General features: G+C 44.3%; 1 long non-coding RNA gene across 1 annotated transcript in view; it reads right to left on the bottom strand.

Annotated features, from left to right (window-relative positions):
* Positions 1–1,463: 1,463 nt before the first annotated feature.
* Positions 1,464–18,981, bottom strand: part of LOC115612051 — a 32,529-nt gene continuing 15,011 nt past the window's right edge. Inside the window, exon 2 of the long non-coding RNA XR_003992860.1 lies at positions 1,464–1,850. This is a non-coding gene — a long non-coding RNA (uncharacterized LOC115612051). The remainder of the gene's footprint in view (positions 1,851–18,981) is intronic.

Here is an 18,981-nt window from a genome sequence, read left to right on the forward strand (position 1 = left end):
ATATTCGCCTTTTTTGCAGGTTGTTTGAAACCCTATCAGCTTTCAAGCAGATGCTATGATGACATCAGTGAATAATGTTAAAAATAATAGCACTCATTTTGAGCCTGATGTGTTGAAAACAACCACCCTGAAATTCTCCACTCTCTCACCTTGTTCAGCGTGATTGACTCCAAGTTCCCAAGTGCTTCCCAAGTTATCTAATACCGCCTGCAAACCGTGCCTCTATCTTGATAACTGCATTTATTCCAGGGAGCACCAGAGCACAGGGAATGGGCAAGCGGGCCTCCCCCCTTCTCAGCTGTTGCAGTGACAGGTCCAGTGAGACTAAATGTACCAGCATTCAATTAAAATTAATTAGTAAAAAAGTAATTTTGAAAAAGAATCTAAATATTTTGCTTTGACCTGGCTTTTAACAAAATGTTTTCAGATTTTTATTTCGTTCTTTATTTTCTGCAAGAAGTGAAAAATATTTGCTCCGGCATCTGGTTTAGCCAGAGATTTTAAGCAGGCAGCTGCTCAGACAGTTATGTTTTTAACTCTTCCATTAGCAATGGGAATGCACTTCTGCTCTGCAGCTGGGAGATGGAGTTTTGCCTAACCCTGGTTAATCTGTAGTTTCTGCAGAGACCAGTTGCACATTAAAAAAACAGATGCAGATTATTTTAAAGGCTGACACACACAGTGAGTTAAGTAATTTCACCTTTTAGGATGGGATTTTTTTTCGGAGAGACAGAAAACATTTCAAAGCTAATACCCCACTCCTGGGAAAAAGTTCTAGATCGAAAAGCTTCCTGATTTGCAGCATGTGGACATCGATGGGTATAACCCCATTGGCTATAATGAACTTTGAATCAGGTCTTTAGGTGTGAACATCCTGCCACATCTACAAGGTGTAACAGCTTTCCCAAACCATTTGTTGTCAGAGATACTACAGGTAGATTTTGCCTCACAGGCAGCGGCTTCCCTAAGAATAAGGAAGAACTGGGAAGAGGACAGTAACTGGGTTCAGAGTTCTCCATAACATCACCAACATGAGCAGTGATGCAGGGCTGCCCCTGGCCATCCTGGGCACAGCACAGCCACAAAACTGCCTGAGCTCAGGAGGGGTTTATTCCTGGACAGATGATGAAGAATCATAACATTTTCTACGTCTTCACTGGCAGAAGCTAGAATATAGCATGGTCTGTTTCATATACCAGAGAGGACAGGTAGAAATTTGAAGAGGGTATTTATAGATAAGAAGCAAGATCTTTTTTTCAGTTAGTGAGATGAAAATGTCTCTCTTTTCTCATCCTTTTCCAGACCTGAGTTAGGTACCACAGACTGTAACCTCGCTTTGCAAAGTCCTGTGCCTCTACCAGCACTGGGGTTGCCACCAGAGAGCTGCTGTCAGCTCTGCGCAAGTCATTATAGAGAAAATATCCACAGGAAAAAAAGAAATAAAAAATATTATGGTGCAAGTGTTGAGTGAAGTCAGTGGTGTTTTTACTAACAGGTGGAATATTTGAAATTCAGAGACTGAGTGTATGCGATGTGCTAGGCATCCTGGACATCCAAATGACAGAACTCTGCTTCATGGGGAGGACCAGAGACGTCTGCATTCCACCAGGTCTTTCTTGAGGTCTTCTGAACTGATGAGAACAAGCTCTTCTACCAGGGGATGGTCCTGTCCTGCTTCAAATGCACAGAGTGTGGTGTCTCCCGATGTCATTCACTCTGCTGGTTGGCCAGGCTGGGTTTTCAGCAGAGACTTGCTGACTGTCACTTCTCATCATTCAGCCAAAAAGGCTGGAAAATACAGATGGTCTTGCTTAGGAAAGCCTGGTTAGTATTTCATGTCCTTTTCTATTCTGGGGAAATCAAATGAAACAAAATTATTTACAAAATATGGCTTTATCCTGTTCTATTAACAAGATAAAATGAATCTGTGAATCCATGGAATAACTCCAGTGATTTCAAACTGATGAACAGAGGATGACTTGGTCTCAAAAACCAAAACGCCATTCAGCCAATGGAGTAAGTAAAACAATAAATGATTGCACATTTAGAACAATCAATAAGGCGGTTACACAAAATATTACATGATCCAAGATTAATTAGGGATGAAAAATTCCCTGGAAGGATAAAACATAGGACAAATAAAATCTAAATGAGAATCAAGTTAACAACTTGCAAGAAGAACTGTTAGCACTTAGTGCTCCAGCATCCCATGTTGTTCCAATCAAAGATCACAGCAACAATCTGAGCATCTCTGAGTTGGATATGTGTGTCGTGATATATGATATAAACATCGACGGGTATCTGTGAGGAGGTTGAGAGGTGAAGAGAAAGCCAGGGAAGCAGGATCCTGCCTGGGTGATGGGGTTTTGAACTTCTGGCAGCAGAGCTGTGTGTTGGGGTTGCATGTGCCTGCAGCCATCTGTGTCTCAGCAGAGCTCGGAAGCTGAGCAGCACCAGGGAAAACCTCCCAGGTTAATTCAAGAGCTGGAAATCTTCCTTTATCATCCAAAGGAGGGCAGGAGGTCCTGCACCCAGCAGTGCTCCGTGGCACTCGGCCATGGCCAAATGGAGCACTTGCAGCCCCTACGTCTCCTCCCTACTCAGCTGGGGCACCAGGAGAGGAAAGGTCTCCACAGCCCTGTGGCTTGTACCGGTCTCTCATGATGGAGATACAAAAGCTCATGCACTTCATCACCTCCTCCCTTACTACAGGTCAGCTGAGTCATTGTAAAAGTGCGTGCTTTTAATCTCATCAAGGAGTGCTGAAATATTTTAGTTTAAACCTTGTGTGTGGAGGTTTCAAGTGATTGCACTGTCTCAGCTGGCCAACAGCATCCCTACTGAGGTCCCACTGCCTGGCTGAGGGGTGGTGGCCTGAGGGATTGCTCTGTGAACTCAGTCTGTCCACCTCATCACTGTCTGATTTCTCCCACAAACATTTTTATTAATTTTCTTTTTTTTCTTTTCAGCCTAAGTAGAGAAATCTCGTAACTTTTTATATCAGGTTACTTGGGATGTTGATACATAAAAGGCTTTGAGAGTTTGTGTACTCGACTACTGGTTTGAGGCATGTGAAGGTGCTGGTGCAGACTGGGGTTTTCCTTAGCAGCAAACCAGTCTGACGTCTGAAAGCCTAAACTGGCTTGAAATGCTGGGGCTGATCTGATGCATGGTTCCAAATGTATTTCGTTATATCCCAACAGAGAATGAGATGCCATCATGTTACATGTAGCAAATCACTTTATATTACCACAGTTTAAAGCCAGACTGTGGTGTCCTCATTTTATTGTAAGTACCACCTGCTTTTAACTCAGTATCACCATGTCAGCCATATTCAAGCAATTAAGTGCATAAGCTTGACCTGGCCAGAAACCCCCCATCCCCAAGCCCAGTACATCATGGTCTGTAGCAACCTGCACAGACTCTTTTTTCCCTAAAAGCTTTAAATTCACATTCTCCCTGCAGCTGTGAGCGAAGCGACCCCCCCACCCCAGTCCCCCTGCAGCCTGTGAGCTGCCGTCCCCAGCTGTCTGACCCAGATGTGGTAACAACAACATGGGTGGCTGATGCTTCTCGCACCAGAGAGCTGACTTAAATCATCTTGGGCTTGCATGTGAGTCTATTTATTTTAATGCTGTGAAGCTTGTTCATTCTCTAGATGGTATGTAAGGGCTAAGGGCCGAAACCTGTGCAGATGTATAGCTTTCACCATCAGATTTATAACTTAGTGCCAGGGGGCTGGAGAAATGTAAGTCAGAGAACAAATCTGAAGAAGCTGGACCATGCTCCCATCCACACAGCATTAGATTTACAAGGTAGATTAAAATCATAGAACATGTTTGACCTCATTTTGTTTGATTTGCCTGCAAGATTTAGTCTTTATTTCATCTTTTTACTCTTGGGGACCATGTGGTCAAAGAGAGATCCACAACAAGAGCAGAGCCTGCATTTTCTGTACTTTTCTTGAAAGACATGATGATGCAAAATGGGAATTAATCCATTTTCACAGCACAACCAGATCAGAGTCAAACCAAAGGAGATGCCAGCTCTTCTCGTTGATTTCAGCTTGGCTCTCCTAAGACTGGCAGTGCAGGAAGGTCACGTGCAAGAAACGGGTGCATCAGACCAGAATTTCTCGAGCCAGAGTTTTTGTTGCAGCTGGGTCCCACAGGACGCCCTCTCTGCTCAGCTTTTGCTTGTGTTCATCACCATCTTCCCACAGAAATTGAATCCAGCATGCAGCATGCTCTGGGTGCGCTGCTGCAGAGGCAGCTGTGCCTGTGGCTGCCTGTCAAATGCAGGAGGAGGTGGGGGCTCCTCACACCATACAGCAGTGATTTGCACATGTAAATTAGATGCTGTAACCCAGAATAGGAGCTCGAAGCGGGACAGCTCTCCTTCAGGTTTTCTGCTTACTTATTCACCAAGGTCATGCCCCAGTTCCTCATCACCATCTGGTCACACTATGACCCTCTGGTCTCATGTCTGCAGCAGCTGGACTCTGGTTTTCCTGGCATGGGACAGAGTTAAGGTTACTAATTGTTCTTTCAATTCTCTAGCCACTATCTCTGATGTTTAAGTGATCTGGGAGGGCTGAGGTTTCTCTTATGTTCTAACATTTCTTTGAGGGCATGGCTGCCACCAACATGGAGACAGGATGGCATGCAGCCCCACACGGGTGCTCCCAGAGCTCAGGGTAAAGCTTGTTTGGTCATTTTTATAGTTCAGGGCTTTTTGGCATAAACCAAACAAGTGATGCAAAGCTGACTGAAGGGCAGCGAGGTATAAGCTAGAGTAGCCCCAGGATGCACTAACCAACATGTCAGCCTGGGCAGGGTAGTGCCCCTGGGCAGCCCCATCCCTAGGGCTCCTGTGAGGCAATGCTGCGCTGATCTGTCCTTGAAGGGCATTAATTCTCCTCTTCCCATAAGCCTTAATTTATTCTTTTTTTCCAGTCTTGGGACAGAAGTCAACATTCAAAATAAGCTTTTAAATCTGGTTGTGGTAGTTGGTGAAACATGCTTTAAAGCATATGCTGCACGGGAGAGCTCTATATGAAGGATGCTCTAACTAGCCTTACTGCTAGTGAAAAAGCTTCCAAGCCTAGGAGTAAATTCACACACAAAATCAGTTTCAGATACAGTAGGGAACCCATTAAGCTTTGTGTGGTTATGCAAGCTGATACAAATGCTTTATTAATTAGAAAATCAATCACGCTCTCCAGCTGATTGATGTTAATCCTACACTGAAAGGGGGAACAATAGTATAATCAAGACTAGATCATGTCTTCCCATTACAGGGAAAGGGACAAGACTGCATTTCAAAGTGATTCTGCTGTAATGAGCTGCAAGGATCTACACTGTGTGGCAAGGACTCTTTTAAGAAATGGCACGTTATTTTGATCAATAATACTCAAATTCATTCTGGATCCTGAATCTAAGGAAATTTCACATGAAGATTAAAGGAAATTATATGATCAGAGGCGATTGCAAAGGAGGAGAGCTGTAATTATCCAAGGGGCAGCATTAATAAATAGGAAAGAGCCCAAACCCTGTGAAATCAGAAGAGGACAAGAATACGCTAAGAGAGCTTAAAGTGTTTCAGGGCATGCAGCTAATGCCCCAAAGCTATAAAATAATCTACTTTTTAAGAAATTGAGAACAGTTCAAAAGCCTAATGTTAAGCAATCGAATGATGATTAAAGGACCCGACTGATTCTTCACCTGTTCCACATTATTTGCAGTCAGCCCTGCCAGCTTGAGGACTGGTAGCAAATAGTGCTAGCAGCCATATGCATACCATCCCAAAGCACTGTGGCTGGCCAAAACCTTCTGAAAATACATTCAAGAATCACTCTAAATGACTAGAAGATGACTGGAATACAATCCTTTCAAGATGAGTCAAGCTTTGAAGAAGGAATAGTTCATTACCATGCAAACCCATGTTGCCTTGGTTCCAGGATAATTGTTGTATAGAATATCCTATATAACATAAGACAAAGCCCCAAGGCTTGTAAGCTAAGTAAAATGCAAATTACACCATTGACAGAGCTGAAGGCTCTATGCAACTTTAATCAAGAGGGGTACAGTGTATTTGTGAGACAAATAAGCAGGGTAGTTATATCAGAAAGAGCTCTCTAATATGCAACCTGACTAATAGGCTTGAACATGGCTAAGAAAATATTCACCTTGACCACCAAAGGCTAAGGATATTCACACTTGTAAAAAAAGCCACCAGCATCATTCTGCACCAATGGAATTTAACATTTTTTTAATAGTTCGTGTAAATGCTCCACAATCCAGTGGCTGTTCCCTTTCTTTCCCATCTTCATCACTGTTTATTGTATAGGAGCATGCTGAAAACTCAACAAGACTTTGGACCCCTCTGGGCTAAAAACACTCACAATCATACTCCTGCCCTGAAGAATGACAACTTTAAATAGACATAGTGGACAATAGGCTGATGTACACTAATACCAGAGGCTGGGAGTTATTAGATCAAGTGCCTATGTTAACCTGAAGTGCTGGTCTCCAAAGCAGGGGATTCCAGCCCATGGTCAGTAGGTGGGACCAACCTCTGGGCTGCCCGGAACAATTTGCAGAGCTCCTTACCCGCTGAGCCATTTAGGCTGCTAGCCTTTGATGATGGATGACCTGTCTTCTCAGGGATTTAAGCATCCCGCCAAAACATTTTAAGGAGGTTGGAGATGAACAAGTCATCCTCTTGGTGTGAGGAACAGGCATTGAAGGAAGGAGAAGAGGTGTGAGGTGAACCAGTGAAAGAGAACAGAAAAACCAAAAACTAGGACCATACACATAGTCAGGCTTCTGGCTGATGTGAGTGATTCATAATCAGAAAGCCAGATGATCTGGGGAGAAAAGTCATGGAAGTGTCTGATACATAATGTGGAAAACTGGCTCATCAAGTAGTTGTTATTTTTCCATGGCAAGCCCTGGTGAGTTCTCTGAAAGAGCTTTGCAAATGCCCCAGGAGACAAAGAAGGTTTGCAGTGGTTCCTGCTGGGCTGCTACAGTCTTGCCTCATTTAGTTTCAAAATGAGTAGGCGCTCCACGTGTCCTGGAATCAAACACAGAGTGGATCTTCATGCTGTTTCATGTACTATGCACACTGCAGCTGAGACATTTCCAGTTTCATAACTCAAGAATTCAGAAATAGATATAAATTTACACATTCCGCCACAAACAGATGGTGCCTTTGGCTGGATTTCACTGTGTTCCTCGAAGGTAGCACTGGGTTGCAGAAGTCAATCTTTCTACAACAATCTCTGCTTGCAGGAGTTTTTGGTTTTGTTTTGGTTTATCATTCGTATTGCACACTGGCAGGAGCTCAATGAACACAAGTGGATTTACCAACCTATTTCCCATGGCAGGAGATGGGATAACAGCTAGAGATGGTCACAGAACAAAGTTCTGGTTCTTAATGGGACTTCTTCCTGGAACTCAGGAGGACTGATGTGAGCAAAGAAGACTCCAACCTGTATTTAGAGTTTATGGCTACTCCAAAGCTCTCAGGAGAAGGAATTGGGACATTCCTCCAAAGTCACCTCTTTCTGCAGACCTAGGGAAAAAAACACCTGAAGAAAACCAACTGCTACCCCTACTCAGGCTGAGGATGTGACTGTGATACAGGAATATTTGGGCAGATTGTGTGTGGGCCTTCTCAGTCTGCACCAGTTATTGGCTGTGAGGACAGATTGCGTCTAGATGGGGACAGCTCAGGGGAATGGTCCTCTCAGCAGAGCACATTTAGGTCCAATTCCAGCAAAAAAAGGTCATTCACGAGGAAATGGTATCTGGTAACGTGCCCATGGGGAGAACTTGCAGCAGTTTCCCATCCTGAGCGTAGCTGCTCCAAGTGCTGGGGAGAGCTTGACCACTTGCTGCAAGTCTGCTCCTCAGCCTTCACAAATGACCACTGCTTCCTCATGCCTTCTGCAGCCAAAAAACAATTCCACACAAGTGAAAAAACCCTAAACCTCACAAGAAGGACCATGCCTGGGGCTGCGTGTGTAAGGGATCACCCCACAAGAAGGTGATGGTCTCAGACACCAGCTCAGCTCCGTGCCACCAGTGCCACAGATGCTCCCCAATAAGCTCATCCTGGTCAAAAGTCACACCTCTGCATCTCTTCTGATCCCCTTCGCATCCCCTTGCCATTTATCCTGCATGGGCTAGGACAAAGCACAGATGCTATAGAGCAGCTGGGACCAATGAAAGCTTTTGGGAGAAAGAGTTGGCTGAGCTTTTGGGGCTGGTTATGTCAGGGGAGTACATGTCATTTGGCCCACCCAGAGAAACACTTCCCAATGGTGAGAAACTCAAGTGAGGATTACATGTTACAACTATGAATTCCTGCAGCTTTTGAGCTGACACAGAATTTACTGGGGAGGAGATGAAGGAGAGATGGCAAAAACCAAGAACAGCCTAGCAACAAATGCACTGAGGGAAGCAGCTCTTCAAGCAGCCTATTTAACACTGGCACCACACAGTAAAGGGAAGCTTGCCAGCACATTTCATTAAAATACCTTTCCATCAGTTAATAATCATTCTCTGTGCTTTAACAGCACTTCCCCTCCAACATTTCTAAGAAAACCCATAAATATCAGCTCAACCTTGGAAAAGAAGTGTTCTTAGAGCTATTTTATATGTGGGTAAATGGAGAGACAGAGAGGTGTTGCCCCAAAGTACAGTTTTATTTCCTCAGCCCTGCACAGCAGCAAGTCTGTACATAGAGCCAGATAACCAAGTGGCTGTTTGCATAACGATGGTCTGAGTTAGTGGCCGAGCCAAGAATCAAATCCAGGACTGGTGACTTATTCACTGCTTTTCCCCTTCTAATAAAACTTTCCACAGATGCTGTGGATGAGAAGTTATATGCCAAATTCCAGGAATAAGTACATTGGAAACAAATGTGCTGTGTGACCTAGTAAAGCGTGTTTACAAGAGGACTACTTCTACTATTGCTGTAACACTGATCTGATGCATAAAGAGATCTGAAATTGGATGATCGGCACCTTGGTTCCCTATTCCCTCTAATCATGCTCTGTGCAGCTCAAAGATAGCTTTTTCACACGGGTCAGTCAGCTTCTGAATAGCAACATGAAGTATTTATTTTTTCCAAGTCAGAAGAATAGTTGTCTTCCTTGATTTTTGTCTATGGCCCAGTCAAAGAAATTTTCCAGTAACTGGAATTTTCCTAATAGTGAAACAAGTACCTGTGTTACCCATACACCATATTTCATTTAGTCTAAATTACTGAGAAGAGACAAAAAGCAGAACTATTAATCTGCTTGAAGACGGGGAAACTTTTGCTGTCTGGTCCAAACAGAAATTGCTCATACTAAATATTGTTGTTGATACCACCTTTAAAAAGAATTTATCAAGGATTTCTCTGGTACTGTGCATGTACCAGAGAATTTTTTTCTAAAGTGTGACCTCATAATTGATTGCTTCATTACAGTGGGCCATGCTCTGATCTTCTTAAGAAATGAAGCTCCGCAAGTGCACATCAAAACAGATGACAGTAAAAAAAATAAAAATAATGGCGTGTTGTGGATGAAAATCTTGATCCTAATGCGTAATGATATGAAGTACATTTGGACTTACCAAAGGCAGCCTTCAAGGCGTTCAAAGCTATAGACAGTACAGGGAGGAGCAGTTCCTCCACAAAAATACTCCAATCACTGTGAAAAACAACTCCTACATTTACTCCAGGAACTTGGAGCCTTAGTTCTCACGTACTGCTATTGCAAAATAGCCATAAGGCTAGCTGACAGGAGCAGAAATTCCCTTTTACATGGGAACAGAAATGTATTGGCTGAGGAACAAGAACCCAGCTCACAGAGAAGGTACTCTCCTGCCGTAGGGTTAAACCAGCTGAGGAGCTGGGCAGTGTGGTGGCTTGAAAAGGTGCCACTGCCTTAAAGGCTTTTCAATGCAAGCGTTGTGGGGAGTCCAGCAGTTTGAGTTCATATCTGCCATTGACATAAGCTCCCAACACCATCAGAAAGACCCAGAAAAGCTTGTATGCTCTAAGCCCAAAGCGTTTCACATTTATGTTATCTGATGTTGCCATCCCAGTCTTTCTGGAGACACTGATGTCTGTCTTCCACCCTCAGGGACAGATAAGCAGGAAACCACACATATTTCTAGTAAAGCTGGATGTAATCCCGTCAGAGAAAGCTTCTGATATTTTAATATTTAGCTTTTTTTTTTTTCCCCCTGACTCAAAAAAAACCCAAACCCTCAACAAAGCCACAAATGCATAGAGACATTTTCTCTATAAGGAAATTCCTTCTAGGGAGCTGCCTTAGTTTGTAAAAGGGAGGCCAGAGTGGATCCCAAAACCACTGGAAGATATTTGATTATCTCTTTAAGCTGCTATAAGATGCCCAGTCTTTGCCTAATAGCAACGTGCCTTGCACAAAGTGGTTCTGAGGTCATGCTTTTGGGAGACTGTGAGTCACGTTTCCAGGTGAAAAAGTTGCAGGTACTCATTCTAAGGAAGAGATTCTGTGTATGCTTGATGTGATGGGGCTGCAGCCTTAAGAGATAATAGGAGCCAGAACAGCACAAAGCATCTTATCTGGTCAGGGTCGAGCTGGCTGGAGAGGACACAGCCAGTGTGAGAATAGTATCCTGCATGCTCAGTGCCTAGTGACATCCACAAATATAATTTTTTATCACTACCAATGTCCAATCCATCTTTTAATCTGCAGCTCAACCTGGCTGGCAGCCCGTGACAGGGAGTTCCCGAGCCCGACTGCCCTTTTCACTGACTGCACTCCTTTTTCTCAACCAGACAGAGAAAGGACAGGAGAGGAAATGATACTGTGTTTTTCCTTCTGTCGAGACTAATGACCAGAGGAAGCACCACCTTTTAAATTAGCTGTCATTTGGAAAGCAGTTACAGGATTCCCGGCAGAGCAACTCTCCTCCCCAGATCTACTCCGGCATTACAAGTACGACCAAGGCCACCCAGACACGCGACGCAATGTGATGCACAGATGTTGATAAATTCTCCCATGTGAAAAAAATATTAAGTCATTGCAAACAAAACAGCCTCATAAACAGAGCTTAGGAAACTATGATAAATCAAGTTAGTTAGGCAGCAGAATTGGTATAAGATGCTGTCTCAGCTAAGGCAGATTGAGAGTTGAACACGTAGATCAGCATTTTAAACACATACTGTTTACCGGCCTTAATGAATACTAAAAGCCCAATAAGCAGGAGCTAGAGCCACTCAGAAATGGCTTCATAGAGATGTCAGTGGCATTGTCTTTCATTTTGTTTGCTAACGAGTTATCAATAGCAGTAATTTGCTGCTGATAATGCTGCAGGTTATAAAAGAGAAAAACTAACAAGTTCTGTTAAACGAGGAAATGGGCTCTACATCCTGTTTCATCCTGGTGCATGAGCTGATGCCAGGCAGGGTTGCAGGCAGCAAAGGCAGTGAGGTCCCTGGTTGAGGCAGAGCTGTGGCAGTGCTCACCGCAGCTGACCAGCACCGGGATGTTTGGCCATGGTTCCAGGCACAGTTACTCCCTGCCAGCCCAGAGGGGACTGATGAACCAGCTGCTGTTAGCACTGCTCTAAGTACTACCGAAGGGGACAGAAAGAAGGGAAAAGGGCAAAACAACATGGTCTGTGAATAATAAAGCCACAGGCTGAGTTCATCCTGCCACAGCTTTAGGTGGGACTCCTCATCCCAGCTTAACAGGACTTTGCAGAAAGCCTAGAGCAGGTTTAAGCTGGGGCCTCTGGTAATCCTGAGCTCTGGTCCTGATCCATCTGCTGCCTTCCCGAGGTTTTGTCTGACTTCTCTCAGTTGCACTGTTGTAAATCCTGAACATCATCCTCAGCAATTTGTGGCAATACACAGACATTAATTTAGGCACTGAGCTGCCCAGCTCACTGTGAGAATTGATTTCATACTATTTGTAGAGAGCTTCAAAGAGGAAACCCCAGGCAAATGCAAAATATTATTGTTTTTACCCATTGTGTTTCACGGATGGTATTTTTGATATTAAATAAACAAATACAGAAGTCAAAATAATCCCAGAAAGCAGCTCATAGCGAGGAAGGAAAGTGTTAGGAAGGCAGAGGTGGCTTTTGCCTGGGCAGGCCTGGAGACGACAGGTGGGGACAAGGCATGGCCTGGAGGTCAGTGCCTTCAACAGCTCTTTCCTGATAGCTGGGCTCACATGTGCAGTGATTTTCAGCTAATCTCATCCATTCACCAATCTGAGATGCTGTAAAACGTGCTGTATTTTGTAGGTCAAATGAAGTTCAGTCATTTGCTAAGCACCTTGAACTCCTGGAATGAAAGCAGCGTTGATCAGTTCCTGAAGTGCTGGCTCAAACTGGCGCTTGGCGCTGAGCTGGGCAAACCTCCAGCTGCACGCAGAGTCAATAGGGTGCTGCCTGAAGAGAAATAAGCAGGAACCTCAGCACTGGGTGCTGGCGAAATAAAACAGTATCATTACAGTTGCTAGTGTTAATGAGGGTCCAGCCCTTTCCATCTGTCAGATAAAAGGCAGCAAGTAAGTGCGTAGTGATAACGCTGAGGCTTTTGCAATGTAAGAGGAGCCATGAGCCCGGCATTTCTGTAGGGCACTGAGGTGTACAGCAAACACCAGTGTAATGGTCACCTTGGAGAGGTGAGGGGGTGCTCGGGAGATGCTGGAGAGGTCTTCCACTAAATTGGTCACTTGGAGTACCCTGAATCCCCAAGACTTAGTATTTTATTCATGTAGATGCAAGCAACCATGCAGAGGACAGTGTGGCTTTTATTTATCCTAGCATTAGTCTGCTTCTTCCCCCTGTGAATTCAGGCTTCATGCACTTCTTGGAAAAGCAGGAAAAGCATCACTGAGTTGTCTTATTTTCCAGTTATTTTTTGTAAATGCCAGTTACGCAGATCCACTTTTTCATCACTGAAAGTGAATGGGCATCCCTGGTTCTCAGCTGGAAAGGCCTGAGTTAGAACAGGATCTGAATGTTTTGCAGTCTGCAACCTATGGTCTTCAAGTCCAGTACCTGGCCATGACTCTCACTGACGGTTCCTTGGCACCAGAATGGCTCATGCCTCTTTGGAGACCCAAAGGGATGATCACTGTGACACACGGCGAAAAATGAAACACAGTTGCAGATGTCATTTGGGGTAGGGGAGAGCAGGTTGCAGGAGGTTTTCCAGCCTGCCATTGCTGGTTGTCAAGCATAGTCCATGGCTCTCTATCTGGCCTGCCCATGAAGCTCCTTGCCCATTTCCCTGCTTTGTTCCTTGTTTCCTTCCAGCAGGATGAGCGCTGCCTCAGGACAGTTGATGGAGAGGCTCCTATGGCTTCTCAGGTGCCAGCAAACTGTGTCCAGATTGTGGCTGAAACACCGAATGGAACAAAAAAGCAATCTCTTCATGAGGGTCTGGGTTTCACCTTCAGTTGTCGTCTTTTACAGTTTTTCATTTTAATTTAGGCTGACGTGCTCATGATTATAGACATGAATTTATTGGTTTAGGTGCCATTAGTAAAGCCCTGACGTTATGGACTTCATGGAGGACTACAGCCAGGCTGCTGCTTGCTGTCTGCGCTTCTGCCACCACAGGCAAGTCAGAGGATATAGGGAGTTTGGATCCTAACCAACAGGCAAGAGACAGCTCCCAGGTACTAACTTAATTGTGAAATCTTTGATTTTTCAGTCCCCTGTTTGCTGTTTGTGGTGCTTATGGAAATCAATTTAAAAGTATTGTGCAATTAAAAAAAAATTAATGGTTTCCTTCCTCTGGAATTGAGAGCTTTCTTCTGAGCAGGAGGGAGGGGTTTGTGAATGTCTTTCCTTTTTAGGGGGCTGAATAGAGGCTTCTATCCTCTCATGTTTTAATTAATTTTTTCATAGTTGCTTCATTAATTGATATTTATGTATTGCTTGTTGTGCATAAATTCTGGAAACAGCGCATGAGAGGATGTTCTCATTACAGCTCTACAAGTGCTTGGCCAATACTGGAATATTAATAATTGGAGTAGCATGGAAAAGTACAGTTTGTTTCCCTCTCTCTGAGGTTTCTGTCCCATATGGTGCCTTCAGGGAATAAACAGTTGCTTCAAGAAAGGCATTTTTTGTGTGTGCTGCAAGAATACTATTGGTAAATGCCAAACTGATGGGGATGCAGCTGAAGTACAGCCTCTGTAGCACCATTTTGTAGGTTCTATAACCTAAGTATGGATGGAAAGCATCTTCACCTTCAGTTGTCTTCTTTTACAGTTTTTCATTTTAATTTAGTGCATCTTTCCCAGTCCCGCTGGGTGGTGGTCCAGCCTCCAAGCAGCTTCCCTCTGTGAAAGGCAGGCATGGATCCAGGCAAGACATTTCTGAAGGGTGATGTCTGCTCCTGTTTAGTACCCAAGTGCCCACTGGACAGTCATTCTGCTGCAGAAATGTTTGAGGAAGAAGGGACCACTTTTGTCACTGAATGTCAAAGCCTTATCCCACTGAAATCTGCTGAGATTATACTTCAGCCTAGCAGCCCTTCCACATGTAGTGGCTAATTTAGATTACAAAGAGTAATTTTACATCTTTAAAGATTAAAAAAAAATAAAATAAAAAAATAAAATAAATAAATTGGGGATTTACGGAAGCAATTGTTCTGGGTCTCTGGGATCATGACTGTGGTTTAGCAAAGCATCCCTCCATCACCCAGATGTGTGAGCATCCCCAAATGCTCACGTGTTCCCCTGCCCGGATGCTGAAGCACAAGCTCCTCAGTGGCTGCAAGCTCAGCAAGCCAGTGCCCCAGCTCCAGGTGGACTGCAGCACAGCATCTGCCTGTGGGACCCAAGATCATGCTGAAGTCACTCAATGCAGCGGGTGTTCCCCTACAGCTGAAAATCAAGGTCTGATGTGCTGCTTGTCGATGCTCACTAGCTATACCTAGGTTGGCATTTCCCTGTTGACTTATGACTAAAAAAATCTCCCCCACAAAGCAATCAGTCGGTGTCCTCTAAAGGCATGCAGTCTGCTCAAGAGTGGCGAGTTATGATCTGCCCACGGAGCTACTGTTATTTGAAATTTTATTAATAATTTACTACATTTTATGAGGTTAGTCACCTGCATCGTCTCTGTGCTGACACAACAATTTACCACTACAAGGATGAAAAATAAAATAAAAGATTGTTTACCAGCAGCTCGCAATGCTCTTACCAGGTTACAAAGGCAGCTGGTGGAGAGAAATTTCCACTGGGGAATCAAAATAAAAAGGAATGATGAGGCACAGCCAAAAGGGTATCACTGAAGATCAGTTTTATACTGATGCGTGTGATAATCAATTATTCAGAAAGATGGCGTTGACCTATCTCTCCCATGGGTTAGCTCTGGTAACATTTATTCAGAGATATGTGAGGGCATCACCGGAGACCACAAGAGGACACTGATGTTAGGCGCATAATGTAGATAACAAATAATATAGATTTTATATATATATTAGATATATTAGAAAGCACAGAGCTAGCTAATCTCCTGCCATAAACATATATTACTTCATCAAGGTCAACAGCATCTCTGCCAGCTCTCACCAGCTGTGGATTGGACCCACGAGCTATCACATAGCACTTGGAGAGAGCCCCACCAGGCAGAGGCAGCCTGTGTTGGGAGTGTCATGCTCTCTTTCAAGCCGGGAGCAACACATAGGGCTAAGCTATGGACACACAGCAACCTTTCTCACAGGTTGGCTTCTTGTAGCAGGATGCTCAGGGAAATGCAGGACAATGCCTTGTTCACATGTGGGTAGGACATGGACATAGCTGGCCTTGGCGGGTGAGCAGGGTGCTGTGCCATGCTCACAGGGGAGCAGAGCTGGGCAGGAGGTTCCAGTCTCCTTAAAAGCACTTTTCAACATAGCTGATACATTATTTATCAACTATAAATGGCCAGGGTAAATCTGTTGGCAAGGAGCAGCACAGCACAATTAGTTTTGACAACCGTAACTGGCAATTTATAGCCACTGGTAGACCACTGTTAAGGATATTACTCAGTTTTCTAAGTGAGTGTATTCTACTTACAGGAATAAGAAACAATCCCCCCAACTTTCCCCTGTTCAGAAGGCCATCTCCTCCTGGCTCACCACAGCTTTGCTCTCTAGCTTCTTCAGGAATTCATGGTGTTGAGCCCTGCCATCGCTTGGTGTTCTGGGTATTTCCCAGGTGAGAGACATTCACAGCCCCTGGCTCATAGCTGAGGTGGCAGTGAAGCACAGGATTTCTCCCTGGCCACAGGTACTGAGGTGTTGGCAGTAGTGGTAGCCTCTTGAAAGAGTGATGGGAGATTTATAGCACCATGGTGGTACATGGGGCGGACCTCTGCCACACCGGCCAGCAGAACATTTCACCTTGCTGCTGCACGTAAGGAGAAGTGACAGTTTATTCTCCAGATGCTCCTCCTGCAAAGGGGGCAGAGCATCTTGGCTGCTGCTGGTGAGGGAGATGTCTGCCCTGCCTGCAAGCAGGTGGTAAGGCTGGGCATTGGAGAGAGAGAAACATGCTAAAAACAGACAAATAGCCCTTCTCCCACTTATAGCACTGCTATAAAAAATATGCAAAAGTCACATATTGTGCAAGTGTAGAGCCTTCCTAGCAATAATTAGCTTCTAAACATTCTGCTGTCCTGTATAATAAATGAACAGCATAGTAAATGTTATGAGAATAATTCATTATTCATCGTGAATAACAAATGAAGGGAATAATTTACCATCCACTGATCTTTAAAAGGGCCCCGCATCTTTTTTAATCATGTAGGAATGCGAAGTGCTGAGGAAGAGGTCCGTGTTCGGTCACACAGACACTACGGCTGCAGCTGCTGCTGGGTGGGTGCCCTGGCCTCGGGGCTGGCAAGCTGCTGCTCTTTGCTGGTGGTACCATGACACAGCCTCTGCAGATGTCACCTTTTGTATGGATAAGGACAGTGCTGCATCTCTGATATCCTTTCCACCTCCATGCTCTTTCCCAAGCCCATCTGTCTCCACGCACAACTGCCACATGTACCCTGGGCAAGTACATTCCTGCAGCCCTGATGTATGCCTCTAGTATGCTGCTGTACTTTGACCATGACAAAGAGCCCTGAGGTGTCAAAACAGCAGTTAAAGGCATGGTCACACAGGTAAAAAGGAAGACTATTTTTTGGCCTCATCAGCTTTGTGGCCCACACAACATCTGCTTTACCTGCCTGGTTGGGCAGGGGCGTGCAATTCTCCCATCGCATTCAGCATCACACCCCAAATCCAGGCTTGCTCCCCACCAACACCTATCTTCCAGGGTTTTCCCTTTTTACCTCCCTATTAGCAGCTCTCCTTTTCCTATTTCCCAATATCAGATTTCTTTTTCTTTGTCCACAGCCAATCTGTTCTGCTGATGACTGTGTCCTTCAAAGATCATAGTGCTGGACCACTCTTTCATGGGACTTAATCCCTTGCCAAAGCCTCCCTCTTTAGCCCTTCTTCTGGAAACCTGAGCACCCTCCCCAACCAATTTCCTTGGGAGCTTAATACTGCTGCCTGCTTGAGGGTAGCATTTGTGGACTCCTTTTTGTGTTACCGCTGCTGATTATTACTTGTTTATTGCTCTTCCTTCTCTTGTGTTCCTCCAGTGCTCCAGATGACAGACAGCACATAAATCACTGTAATGGAGCACAGCAAACAGAGATGAAGGTACACAAATTGTGTGTGTGTACAGTGGCAGATAAGGAGTGTTGGTAGATCCTTTTGTTGTCTTTCAGAGCCAGGAGTCGAGGAAGCTGTGCTCCCAGCCCAGGCATCTCCTGCATCCCTGACCGCTAAGGATGGCTGAGAAAATACCCTTGAGAAATGGGTCCCCAAAAATATCACTCCATATGTCACACTTGCCTGCTGCCTTGACATGCCAGCAACCCCTGCAGATTGTTTTCATATGTGATTTGTTTAAAAAATCCCTAAATGAACATGTACAGCCCATAGACCAAAATATAAAACCTAAAATTCTGCATTAGTATTTTAAGAAGTTAGTATTTTTTATTCTAACCTTTCACCTATGTTATTGCTCCTGGATGTGAATAAGCACTAAAACATAAAGGGTAGTTAAAAGCATCTGCCTGTTACACAGTAACTGCCCTTATGTGAATTTAGCTTGGTCAGTTCATTTAATGTTTTCCAACGATTTCAACTCTAAGTTTTCCTAAACTTCATTTTTGGAGACTATTTTTGAGTAAAGGCTTCCATAAGATAATCAAGATAATGCCAGCAAACTGACTTATGACCTCCAATATCTCAAAATATTCACAAACCTGCTGACTAACTGGGTATATTTTTGGCTCTGTGAACTTTCCAACCCTGAATGGAGTGATTAGCAACAAAGAGGGGATTTATATTTAAATCAGCATGAGCTAATGAAATTCTGGTGTGCGCTGACAGCAGCCTCAAAAGAATACATCATGGTGCTGTGCTGAGGAGCAGTTAACACCTCACTGGCTGCCGCTTTCCATAAAACCCCACTACCCTAGCAGGACCTGGACTTCTCTCACCCACCCAGCTACCAGGAATAGGAGCATCAAAATCATGCAACATCTCCAGCCTAATAACATTTAGGCGGAGAGCTGAGATGATCAGACACTCAGAAGAAGTCTAGAAGATGCTTTATGATGACAAGTAAGACAAGAAGAGTCATACCAAGCATTGCAGCTGCCTGCTGGGCTTTCTGGGTAGCTCTTTTCCTTTGGGCAGTGAAGACGAATGTTTCAGTCTCATTGTTCTTTATGCATACCTTCTGGCTCTGGAGAACTGCCAGATTTTCATGTGTGTGCATAATTTTACAGCTAGACCCCACACAACCTACCCACAAGAAGCCAACAAAAAGCTTCCTTAGAAACCTGCAGAGATATGCAGTTCAACAAGGTCCCTAAGATGATCCATAAAATGCATTTCCCTGATTAAGACAGGCTGCTT

This window comes from Strigops habroptila, chromosome 8 (genome assembly GCF_004027225.2).
Source record: "Strigops habroptila isolate Jane chromosome 8, bStrHab1.2.pri, whole genome shotgun sequence".
Lineage (NCBI taxonomy): Eukaryota > Metazoa > Chordata > Aves > Psittaciformes > Psittacidae > Strigops > Strigops habroptila.